The sequence below is a fragment of the Salmo salar genome, unplaced genomic scaffold (genome assembly GCF_905237065.1).
Source record: "Salmo salar unplaced genomic scaffold, Ssal_v3.1, whole genome shotgun sequence".
NCBI lineage: Eukaryota > Metazoa > Chordata > Actinopteri > Salmoniformes > Salmonidae > Salmo > Salmo salar.
In genome coordinates, this window is record NW_025550142.1 from 749 (window position 1) to 13992 (window position 13244).

The following is a 13244-nucleotide window of genomic DNA, read 5'->3' on the forward strand; positions in this document are numbered from 1 at the left end:
CTTGTTGTTGTTGAAATAGGCTAGTCTAGTTTTAGAATTAGTTTTGGATTATTGTTTCTTTGCTTGGGTCCCGCTCAGCCTTTTCTCACACCCCCTTACGTGTGTTTAAACAATAAACCTTTAGTGTTTGTGGTAGATGTCAGTTGTCTATGGTTTTTGTTCTCACTGTTACTTTTCACTATTATAATTTGCATGAGTTATGTTACGGGTCTCAGTTCATCTCCCCTAGACTGCAAGAACTGGGGATTCGTAACAGCACCTTAAAGGAACATCATCATGAGCACTATGCTTCTTGATCCAATATCTTTGAAGTTTGACTGCTAACATGCAAAACATTGGGACTATCAACATTAATTCGTTTGAGTGGCGTTTCCTTTTAAGTCTACTATGCTGAATCTTGAAACCAGCGGAAATCACGGATAAACGCGAATAGGACACTAACAGTTCATCCGCTACTACATAATAAACAGCTGAGGTTTCCTCTAGTGTAGTGCCCTACTGACCGGGGTCCGCGGCAGCACAGTGGAAATAGGCTGGCTCAGGCATCACCGCTGGGAGCTTGGTCACTGGAGCGTCCTGCAGGTTGATCTTCCACAGATCAGCCACTATGACTTCACCGTTGTAACCTTCACATAGAAACACATCTGACACACACAACATCATGGGTTGGGCAGGACCGGTTACAATATATTGATGGGATGACAACAACAAAGCGTCAAGCACTCTTTGGGACCGTTGAATGAGATCTCACGGAGACGGACGAAGCAGACTAATGAAGACTTGTAAAGTGGCTGTGATAAAGCCACCACCGTTAGAGGATAAGTGGTCTGGAGTGGGCAATGATACCACTACACCTCCTGTACAAACGTGTAATACTTCTGCTATAGAATGAATAAATGATAAGAATCTCACCGTTCGTATCTGCACACCTTCTTGGCATCTCCTGGGAGCAGGGTGCCCTCATCAAAACCCAAAGCAATTGGATGTAATGTGTGAATAAAAAGACCCATAGACAGCGCATTAGGTTTCTATTAAAACATCATACACAAACCTATTTTATCATGAGGCTTGGTTGAGATCTCCTCCCAGGAATTTGTCTCCAGGTTTATGCATGTATCTGGTAGGGAAAAAAGTAAGTTCACCTCAAACACACACAAACATAACCCGGCCTCATAACCCCGCCTCATAGCAGCCACACTCAGTATTGAGTTGGCATGCCGATCTTTTATGGCTTTACAGCACTTAAATAGCCTGAAAACCACCAAGTGACCAAATTACCCAGATTAGCTGTCTGTTTGCCTAGTCAGACTCACTACCATCACAGGTTTAAGTCATTCTTCTGACCTTCCTTGAGATTATCACAGATCTGAATTGGATGGATAGGTGGCGATTGGAACAGGGCCACAAACTTCTACAGGTTTATGTTGACGAGTTGGTGTACTACCTTGTCCAGAGGATAGAGGTCCAGGAGGTCCCTCCTCCCAGGATGCTCTCCCAATGATGGGTGTGCTGTTTCATGTCTGTACCTGTGACACAAACAGACATGACTCATTACTTCTTAAAGAGGCCCTCTGCTCCTCTAGGAGCTGAATTAGATAAGTCAGGTCATCACTCTTGCTACCCAGTGACTGGGGTGTATTCACTAGACACCAAACAGAAGAAATGGGACTGAAACAGGGAGGGACAATGACATGATCGGTGGGACCGATTAGGCGTGATGCTCACCGTTCCTCAGGCAGTGCCGTCTGGTGGGTTGTTAGGTTTGAGAGTGAATCCACTCTCTGGTGTTCCAGGTCCAGTCTGTGCAGGTCTGTGCTGTAGATGTAGCCATCACGTTCCCCAAACACATACAGGGAAGCTGTGTAAGTTGGCCATCAGCCTTGGGGAGAGAGAAACAAAATGGCTTGCAAATCAAACTTCAGTAAATCAACAACAATAAAGATTTGTATTTGCAAGGATTGCCTATATCTACTTTACTATATAATATGCTCCCCTGGAATCATTTAATGCCTCTACCTATCCCTTTGGACATTTGTCTACCATGAATTCTAGTTAAGTCAATCAGATTTTATTCAAAATTTACAAATGCATGTAGAAAGCGCTCCGAAACAGGATTGTGTTAAAGGCATAAGATCTGGGAAAGGGTACCAAAACATTTCTCAACATTCAAGGTCACGAGAACACAGTGGCCTCAACATTCTTAAATGGAGGAAGTTTAGAACCACCAAGACTCTTCCTAGAGGCTGGACGCCCGGCCAGAAGCTGAGCAATTGGGGGAGAAGGGTCTTGGTCAGGAGGTGACGAAGAACCTGATGGTGCTCTGAAACAGAGCTCAGAGTTCCACTCTGTGGAGAGAGAAACCAGAAGATGACACCATCTCTAAGCCTCCACCAATTAGGCCTTTATGGTAAAGTGGCCAGGCGGAAGCCATCCTCAATTAAAAGGCACATGACAGCTAACAGGTTTGTCAAAAGGCACCCAAGACTCTCAGACCCTGAGAAACAAGATTCCCTGGTCTGATGAAACCAAGATTGAACTGTTTTACCTGAATGCCAGTACTTGGGAAACCTGGCACCATTCCTTCGGTGAAGCATGGTGGTGGCAGAATCATGCTGTGAAGATGTTTTCAGCGGCAGGGACTAGTCAGGATGGAGGCAAAGATGAGCAGACCAAAGTACAGAGATCCTTGATGAAAACCTGCTCCAGGCGCTCAGGACCTCAGACTGAATGCAGTTCACCTTCCAACAGGTTAGCAACCCTAAGCACACAGCCAAGACAATGCAGGAGTGGTTCAGGACAGTCTCTGAATGTCCTTGGTGGCCCAGCCAGAGCCTGGGACTTGAGACGATCGACGAACATCTCTGGAGACCTGAAAATAGCTGTGCGGCGACACTCCCCATCTAACCTGACCGAGGTTTGAGAGGATCTACAGAGAAAGGAATGGGAGACTCCCCAAATACAGGTTTGCCAAGCATGGTCTTGCTTGAAGACCTGAGGCTAATTGCACAGGAGATTGCTTCAACAAAGTACTGAGTAAAGGGTCTGAATACTTACGTAAATGTGATATTTTTTTGTTGTGGAAAACATTTTAAAAAGCGTTTCTGCTTTGTATTATGTGTGTGTGTAGATTGAGGTAAAATATATTTTAATCAATTTTAGAATAAAAAACATAACGTAACAAAATGTGGAAAAGTCAGTGTCTGAATACTTTCGAGGGCTTTCTGTATATACTTTGTTATGGTACTGGAGATAATGAATGAGGTTGAAAAGTGGCGGAGGTGACCTTTAACAGGAAGCGGAGTGTAGGTCTAAACCTCAGAAGAGTCCAGAGCAAGCCAAGGAGGGCAGTGGCAGAAAGAACCAGTAGAGAAAATAATCAGAGATGAGCCAGTAATGCCAGATTCATTGGCCTACCTGTCCGTAGATTGATTTGGGCTTCTTCCCTCGGCAGTTGAGCACAGCGACCACCGCTTGCACGTTGCAGGCGTGGGCGTCATTTCCGTTGTTTCCCCCAAGGGAATCCCCGGTGCCACCGAACACCAAGCAGATTGTTTCCATGTAAAACAGCTGAGGGACACAATACTGAGGGTTTTAGCTGGGTGGTGTTCATTAGGGCACACAGTAGCAAAACCTTAAGACATTTTGCAGCAGAAGCAAAATTGTTTCTTACTGGACTTATTTTACAAGCATTTTGCTACACCCAAAATAACACATTAGCTAAATATGTGTTTTCAACCAATAAAATTTGATTTGAAGTCCTCCCATTGTCATGCCTACTGCACACACATGCCCAGCAGTCTGACAGCAGGTGGGATTGTCCATGTGGAAGCTTTCACCAAATCACTAAACTTGATAATCCATTGTCTTCTGAGGTCATAATATCATGGTATGGCGAGGTAAAACCCGAAAAATCATCCACAGTTAATTGTTTATCAAGCAGTCCATTTGATGTTAAGCTGGGGTGTAGAAATGCTCTTTAAGTGATTTAATACATCAATGAGTTAGCTAAATCTTATTTTACTAACCAAAACTCGTCACAAGTGACTGGGTACCACAAATCAGTTTGACCCCCACCAGCATCAAAATGGCAGTGCTTGTTCATTCAAGCATTCTTTCATACAATCACGATTGGCTTGATTTAATTAAACATTTTAGATGTGGAGGAATTCTAGGATATTTTATTTTACCCTCTTGATAAGAAGTGACCATACTGTATTAAGTTATTTTGATGGTTTGTGCATTGAAATGAAAAAAGTAAATAAGTAACTACTGCCTTCCTGGAGTTTTCCATTCATAAATGTCAGGGTAGTGCTACGGTAGATGGGCCCTGGTATTTCAGTTAGCCCTTCAATTGACTGTCAAATCTTGTTGGCTTCGTCTGCTCAATGAGCTACATTTATACTGAAGATCGGTGGCGATTTTAGCATGTAAATCTTGGTGGGGCAAATTTAAAAAATAAATAAAAAGTTTTGGTACATGCCAGAAAAGCCACTACAACACCAACTAATTACAGGGGACTCCTGAGCGTAAACCCCTTCAGTACCCTTAAACATAAACCCCTTCAGTACCCATGAGCAGTAAACCCCTTCAGTACCCCTAAACATAAACCCCTTCGTGTACTAAACATAAACCCTTCGGTTGGCCCTAAACATAAAGCCTTCAGTACCCCTAAGCACATAGGCCCTTCAGTACCTAAACATAAGACCCTTCAGTACCCCTAGAACATAAAGCCCCTTCCGGTACCCTAAACATAAACCCCTTCGGTACCCCTAAACACTAAGCCCCTTCAGTACCCCTAAACGCAAACCCCTTCAGTACCCCTAAACATAAACCCCTTCAGTACCCCTAAACACTAAACCCCTTCAGCACCCCTAAACATAAACCCCTTCAGTACCCATGAACATAAACCCCCCCAGTACCCCTAAACATAAACCCCTTCGGTACCCCTAGACGGTAAGGCCCTTCAGTACCCCTAAGCGTAAACCCCTTCAGTACCCATGAGCATCAAGCCCCTTCAGTACCCCTGAACATAAAGCCCTTCAGTTGCACACTAAACGCAAACCCCTTCCAGTACCCTAAACACAAAACCCGTACCCTAAACATAAAGCCCTTCAGTACCCTAAACACTAAAGCCCTTCCAGTACCCTCTAAAACATAAGCCCCTTCAATTACCCCTAAACATAAACCCCTTCGGTACCCCTAAACATAAAGCCCTTCCCAGTACCCCTAAGCATAAACCCCTTCAGTAGCCTAAACATAAGCCCCTTCAGTACCCCTAAACATAAACCCCTTCCAGTACCCCTAAACTTTAAGCCCTTCGGTACCCCTAAACATAAACCCCTTCAGTACCCCTGAACATAAACCCTTCAGTACCCCTAACATAAACCCCTTCAGTACCCATAAACATAAACCCCTTCAGTACCCATGAACATAAACTCCCTTCAGTGCCCCTGAACATAAACCCCTTCAGTACCCGTAAACATAAACCCCTTCAGTACCCTAAATATAAACCCCTCCAGTAGCCCTAAACATAAACCCCTTCAGTACCCATGAACATAAACCCCTTCAGTACCCATGAACATAAAGCCCTTCAGTACCCTAAACATAAACCCCTTCAGTACCCGTGAATGTAAACCCCTTCAGTACCTAAACATAAACCCCTTCAGTACCCCTAAACATAAACCCCTTCAGTACCCATGAGCGTAAACCCCTTCGGTACCCCCTGAACATAAACCCTTCGTACCCCTGAACATAAACCCCTTCAGTACCCCTAAACATAAACCCCTTCAGTACCCATGAGCGTAAACCCCTTCGGTACCCGTGAGCGCATAAACCCCTTCAGTACCCATGAGCGTAAACCCCTTCAGTACCCCTAAACGCAAAGGCCCTTCAGTACCCATGAGCGTAACACCCCTTCAGTACCCATGAACGTAAACCCCTTCAGTACCCATGAACGTAAACCCCTTCAGTACCCCTAAACATAAACCCCTTCAGTACCCATGAACGTAAACCCCTTCAGTACCCATGAACATAATACCCTTCGGTACCTGAAGATAATACATCAAGGGACACCATAGGCTAAAAGATCATTTTCACTGTAGTGTCTCTTTAAATTCCATACCTGAGAAAAACAATCCTACTGGTTCCCATACCCGACATGAGGCCAGCTCGGTGGGCATGTAGCCCTCTGTGCGGATCTGCTGCCAGGTGCCCGTGGAAAAGTGGTACCTCCACGGCTCCCCTGAACAGCGGGTAGTCCTCGTTCTCCTGGCCGCCCGACTCATCATAGTCCGGGTTGTACCCCCGAACACGTACAGGTTGGTGTTGTCTGCCACGCAGCGATGCCCGCTCCGAGCTGGGGGCATATGGAGACCTGTGGGGTGGTACAGAGTGGTAGAGGTATTAGGAGGAGGATGACAGTAAGGGACAAGGCGGAGAGAGATGTTAAGCTACAGCGGGCTACAACTACAGGAATCACACATAACCTAGTTGGCCATCCTTCATCAGTCCTGGGTTAACATCTTCATGGGTCCACATCATGCTGCCATGATAATAAAAGTGGATCAAAAAAAATAAACTCTAACTAGAAGATGTAAACAGGACCGGTTGACTAGTTGATAGAGCTGCAAGATTCCGGTAAACTTACCAAAAAATATTAGTTGGAAGACTACCGGAATCAGAATGGAAGAAGCAGGATATCTGGAGTTCTCAAACCAGGAATTCTGGAATTTTGAAAACCCACAAGTTGAGGACTAGCCTATGCTGTCTGAGCAAGGTCCTTCCATGCTGCAATCTGGGATTCCGGAGGTTTCTATTGTGTAAGCACTAAGCTGGTGAAGTTGTGTGGAACATTTGTGATGAAGAAGCACAGCAACTACAGTATCATATACCTGGTCAAACTAATAAAGCAAGTTGGTGCGTCTTGCTGGCATCATGGTACTGTTTTAAATCACAGGGTGAGGGTGGTACACACAGCAAAGCAGACTGAGATATAATGGAGTAGGTCTATTACTATCCTCGTGGTAGCGCAAGTCCCCACAACGATAGAAAAACAAGGAAAATGTTCCCTTGTGGGGACATTTCCCAGGTCCCCAATAAGGCAAAGGCTATTTTAGGCTTAGCTTAAGGGTTAGAATTAGGGTTAGGAAAATAGTATTTTTGATGGGAATAAATGTTTGGTCCCGACAGGGATAGAAAAACAAAGTGTGTGTGTGTAGATTAACTGAAAACAAAACGGTTCAGACTTAAGAACACAACTTTCAAAAGGTCCCACCGATGGGACGCTCTTTTCCACAGTGACTGTCCACCAAGAGAGATCACAAGAGCCCTGCCACCTTCACCTTTCAGCTGCATGACTTTCCTCTCTGCAGTAAAAACACAGAGCTCACCACCAATAGCCTAATTCCTAGGCTGGGCATTTGGTCCATAACCTGCAACACAGTGTGTTCCCAAAAATCTAAAGTAGCCAACATAATGAAAAAAAGTTACATTCTCATTTGGATGCATCAATTAAGTAGCCAGCCACATAAGGATTAGGATGAGTAGTCAGCTATTAGACTGGCAGCTGGCACGTAGATTCTTACATTCTAATAATTTACCAGACGCTCTTATCCAGAGACATTTACAGTAGTGAGTGGATTCATTTTCCTATATTTGTAAGTACTGGTCCCCTGTGGGAATCGAACCCACAACCCTGGCGTTGCAAGCGCCATGTTCTACAGACTGAGCTGACAGTCAGAGAGAATCAACAAAATGGGTGGGTGCTGCAAGGTGACAAAAAGACACTAACATAAGGCGAGTTTGTTTTTCATGGCCCGGTGACCCGGTGGGTGGAGAGTTCACTTAATGATCAATGAAATGGTCTAAAATGGAAGGACCAATGGTCTGGTCTGCCCATCCGGGGCACCGTGCCATGCAAAACAAACTCGCCCAGACACACTCACACCCAACCTAGAGGCCCTACTCATTTTCTTAGGGCCTGTCACCACAATCAGAGTCGTCAGGCGGTCAGTAACACACATCAACCACTGGTTTCTTAAACATCAGCAGCAGAGCGAGAAGGGGGGTCAAAATGGCCTCTTCTAACATTAGCACCATGATGATGTTGTGATTAGATGCAGATCCTATGATAGGCTTACAGAACCCAGGACATTGTTTACAGGGTAGTCATTTTTCAGAAACCGTGGGTTGCAGTGTGAACTACAGAGGGCAAGCTATCCAAAACATGTTTCCCATGTCCAACAGCATAGCGAGAGTCCGTGCTAAACAGAATAACCAGTTTCTGCAGCATACTGTGTACAAGAGAAAGAAACGCTCATTCCAGAGACCTAGAATGTTACTGGTTTGTTTATAACAGGGTGTTGGGCCACCACAACAGCTTCAATGAGCTTTAGCATAGATCCTACAAGTGTCTGGAACTCTATTGGAGGGATGCGACACCATTCTTCCACAAGAAATTCCCTAATTTTGTGTTTTGTTGATGGTGGTGGAAAATGCCATCTTAAGCACCGCTCCAGAATCTCCCATAAGTGTTCAATTGGGTTGAGGTCTGACAGACACACACACCACCCTTTAAACCCCCCTATGCTCCTTTGAGACCCCTCCTTCAAAGTTACTGAGATCTCTTCTTCTAGCCACGCATGGTAGCCAAAATAATGGGAATTTCTATACATGACCCTATGCATGATGGGATGTTAATTCCTTAATTAACTCTGGAACCCCACCTGTGTGGAATCACCTGCTTTCAATATACTTTATATCCCTCATTGACTCAAGTGTTTGGTTTATTATTTTGTCAGGTACCCGTCCATTCACACCATATGTGAAACACTGATACTCTCAGCGCCAGGCTTGAGACTGAGATAAAGCTTTACCACGCCAAAACGACACTCAACAAGCTAAAATACGAGATAAGAAATGGGTTGAGCACAGGTCATTCTTCATCTTCAGTCTCAATGTAGGGCAGGTATAATCAAATCCACTCCACTAGAAGCCAAAAATGCTATACTTTAATGAAGTACAGGACCTAGGCTACCTTAGGTCAAGGGAAAGGGGATACCTAGACAGTTACACAACTGAATGCATTCAACCGAAATGTGTCTTCCGCATTTAAACCAACACATCTATTCTAGGTGTGAGAAAATTCCACCCTTCAATGCCACTTTCACATAGCACGAACCGAGTGGGGATGGTGATGCCGTTGTATAATGCAGTATAACGGACCAAGCATGTGTTTTTTGTCCATCAGCAAACAGACAGTGCAAAGCTCCCATATCCCACTGTCACTGTCCATTAGCCCAGTTCCTGTCACACTGTTGTTCTCCCAGGCCCTAAACATCCCCATGCATTCTGTTCTCCCAGGCCCTAAACATCCCCATGCATTCTGTTCTCCCAGGCCCTAAACATCCCCATGCATTCTGTTCTCCCAGGCCCTAAACATCCCCATGCATTCTGTTCTCCCAGGCCCTAAACATCCCCATGCATTCTGTTCTCCCAGGCCCTAAACATCCCCATGCATTCTGTTCTCCCAGGCCCTAAACATCCTCATGCATTCTGTTCTCCCAGGCCCTAAACATCCCCATGCATTCTGTTCTCCCAGGCCCTAAACATCCCCATGCATTCTGTTCTCCCAGGCCCTAAACATCCCCATGCATTCTGTTCTCCCAGGCCCTAAACATCCCCATGCATTCTGTTCTCCCAGGCCCTAAACATCCCCATGCATTCTGTTCTCCCAGGCCCTAAACATCCCCATGCATTCTGTTCTCCCAGGCCCTAAACATCCCCATGCATTCTGTTCTCCCAGGCCCTAAACATCCCCATGCATTCTGTTCTCCCAGGCCCTAAACATCCTCATGCATTCTGTTCTCCCAGGCCCTAAACATCCCCATGCATTCTGTTCTCCCAGGCCCTAAACATCCCCATGCATTCTGTTCTCCCAGGCCCTAAACATCCCCATGCATTCTGTTCTCCCAGGCCCTAAACATCCCCATGCATTCTGTTCTCACATGACCTAAACATCCCCATGCATTCTGTTCTCACATGACCTAAACATCCTGATGCATTCAACTTTTTGAGCTGGTCTGACAGCCTGGCTTTATATTGCCCAGGCAATCATGTCCCTCTCTATGTTGCTAGGAGGCTTTTTCAATGTCACTCAGTGTCCACGCATTGAAAGAAACATACATAAGCTTATCTGGACATACGATTTATAAGTGTTTCTGTACAGTAGCACATTTCACCAGCCGCTGAAAACGAGCCTAGGATTACATCTGCTCAGTGATCATGAGTTACAGAGAAGAGTGTATGTACAATGGCATGCATGTAGCCTAGCCTCTTTCCACAGCATGTAGCCTATCCTCTTTCCACAGCATGTAGCCTATCCTCTTTCCACAGCATGTAGCCTATCCTCTTTCCACAGCATGTAGCCTATCCTCTTTCCACAGCATGTAGCCTATCCTCTTTCCACAGCATGTAGCCTATCCTCTTTCCACAGCATGTAGCCTATCCTCTTTCCACAGCATGTAGCATATCCTCTTTCTACAGCATGTAGCCTATCCTCTTTCTGCAGCATGCATTCTCATTAGCACATGTCCTTCATGCACACACTCAACATAATTTTAGAAGAAGCAAGGCATTGCCTAGATATTGCACAGCAGCTAAATAGTAGGCCACACACAACTATACCTACAGAGAGCAATAGTAATGGCGTCTTTTTTTGTAGGCACTAACTCCGCCATGGCTCATTGGCCAAAGCCTATGGGGAATTTATATTGATAAACACAGAAAATAAGGTCTGTGGCAAACATAGGCTTAGGAGATCTTATACGTTATGTGATCATTTTCATTAGCTAATGTCACTTTAAGCATTTATTTCATCAAAACAAGCACATAGTCTTCATAAAGGTCCTGTTAATTGACTGATATCTCATAGAAGAAAAAAGAACATAAGATATCCTAAGCCTGTGTTAACTATTTTCAGTGTTTATTCCAAAACCTCATTCTTTCCCACCATAGGAATTGCTGAACGAACCAGATGTAACTGATTTCTGGTATTTAGGACTACAAGGTGGTGAGCTCTATGTTACTATGAACAAGGGCTGCTGCCAGCTGGCTAACAACTGTTGGGACTATGGACCACAGTACCTGGGGCTCGGATGCAGTCCTTGATGTAACAAACACAAATCCATCTGGCATCAGTATATATGTGATTATTAAACAGCATTAGATGATATTCCTGTGTATTGCTAACAATACAAGGCCTAATGCCTGACGACCAAAATAATGTGATGATGTGTATAATGAAATATGATCCATTTCTCATCTTGTTGGTTTGGAGTCAGTGTCGAGGTCATTTTCATACTGTAAATCAATCAATACCGTGGTCAATAGCTTAAGTTAAATGTATGAATCAGGTTCTACTAAGCAGATTTTTTTGCAAGGATGGAGGATTCCCTGGAGTTGAGCATTTCTGCAGATGAGTCGACCACCAACCATCTTTCCATAATCAGAATGATGTCAGTCTAGCGAAGGTTATGCATCAAACATTTGTATAGCCAACAACTGAACCAGAATCTGACCTTATTAATGAACGTCTACTGTAAAGACTGATTCTGGTTCAGCCAACAACATGAAGCGCAAATAACTGACATCTGTGAAATAACGTTAGCTAGAATTAACGTTAGTCAGCTAAAACATTTGCAATCCAGCTAATAACGTTAATTGATTAGGCTAATATGAGATTGTTTACTTTCATGTTTTATTCTTAAACGGTGTTTCCATGGTTTATTGCTCTCTGAGCAAACCAAAATAAACATAGATAGCTAATTACCTACCTAGGTAACGTTAGCTAGTTAGTGGTTCAGACAGAGGCTAACTAGTTAGCTACCTAGGTCGCCGTTATTGTTACATTTGATTAAACATCTTGCCTTTCAATGTCAATAGCACAAAAACCCAGTTAACCTCTGCAATCAAGATTAGCGGACTTTGTCAATAATATTCATTGAATTGGTTTCATAACAGTAACGTTACCAGCGGACAGGTCTCTAGTAATATGGCTTACGTTAGCTAGCTGGATATGCTACAGTAGTATGTTGTTTTTGACTGACCTGCTACTCTGACTGGAGGCCTCACTGTCAGTTTCTCGAATTTATTCAGTTGTTCCGAACTGCGATCGCCTTCTGCGGCCGACATCGTTTTCCAGATCCAAGACGATCAACAAAATGTTACTCAAAATTGCGACAAAATGCTTTAAGGTGCTGATAATACATTACAAGAAATAAAACATTACATTATTCCCAAGGAAAGCCATTTACAAATGCATCGTTCATGTGTCCCTGACCAATCAGAGAGCCTGTTATTGATGTGTGTCGCGCAGGAAAGTTATTGGGTTTCCACTAGTTACCACAGCCATCGTAAATATTAATGAAAACAAACATTTGCTTTTTGGTCTTAATTTAAGGCTAAGGTTAGACATAAGGTTGGCAGTGTGGTTAAGGTTAGAGTTAGGGTTAAAATCATATTTTGAGAAGATACATTTAAGTAATGGGCGGGGTTTAGGACTTTGTGGCTGTGATAACTAGTGACGACCAAATTATGGGCGGGGCGAGGTACATACTATGTGGAAAATAATGTATTTTGAAACCAGGGTGCATAATTCATAGATCGTCCTATTTTTCTAATTGTACATAAATTACTTGGATTTAATGCAAAAAGTTTGGCATATGTTGCGTTCCAGCAGGTATATTTCACTTGTCACCCCCAAAGCCAATTTCTCCTTCGGCCGCTCTCTCCTTCCAGTTCTCTGCTGCCAATGACTGGAACGAACTGCAAACATCACTGAAGCTGGAGACTCATATCTCCCTCACTAACTTTAAGCACCAGCTGTCAGAGCAGCGCACAGATCACTGCACCTGTACATAGCCCATCTATAAATAGCCCAAACAACTACCTCTTCCCCTACTGTATTTATTTATTTATTTTGCTCCTTTGCACCCCAGTATTTCTACTTTGCACACTCATCTACTATCAAATCTACCATTCCAGTGTTTTAATTGCTATATTGTACTTACTTCGCCACCATGGCCTATTTATTGCCTTTACCTCCCTTATCTCACCTCATTTGCTCACATTGTATATAGACTTATTTTTCTACTGTATTATTGACTGTATGTTTGTTTTACTCCATGTGTAACTCTGTGTTGTTATATGTGTCGAACTGCTTTGCTTTATCTTGGCCAGGTCGCAGT

At 43.9% G+C, this 13244-nt stretch overlaps 1 pseudogene; it reads right to left on the reverse strand.

Moving 5' to 3' along the window:
- Nucleotides 1–503: 503 nt before the first annotated feature.
- Nucleotides 504–12528, reverse strand: LOC123739208 (kelch domain-containing protein 10-like; annotated as a pseudogene).
- Between the last annotated feature and the right edge of the window lie 716 nt (nucleotides 12529–13244).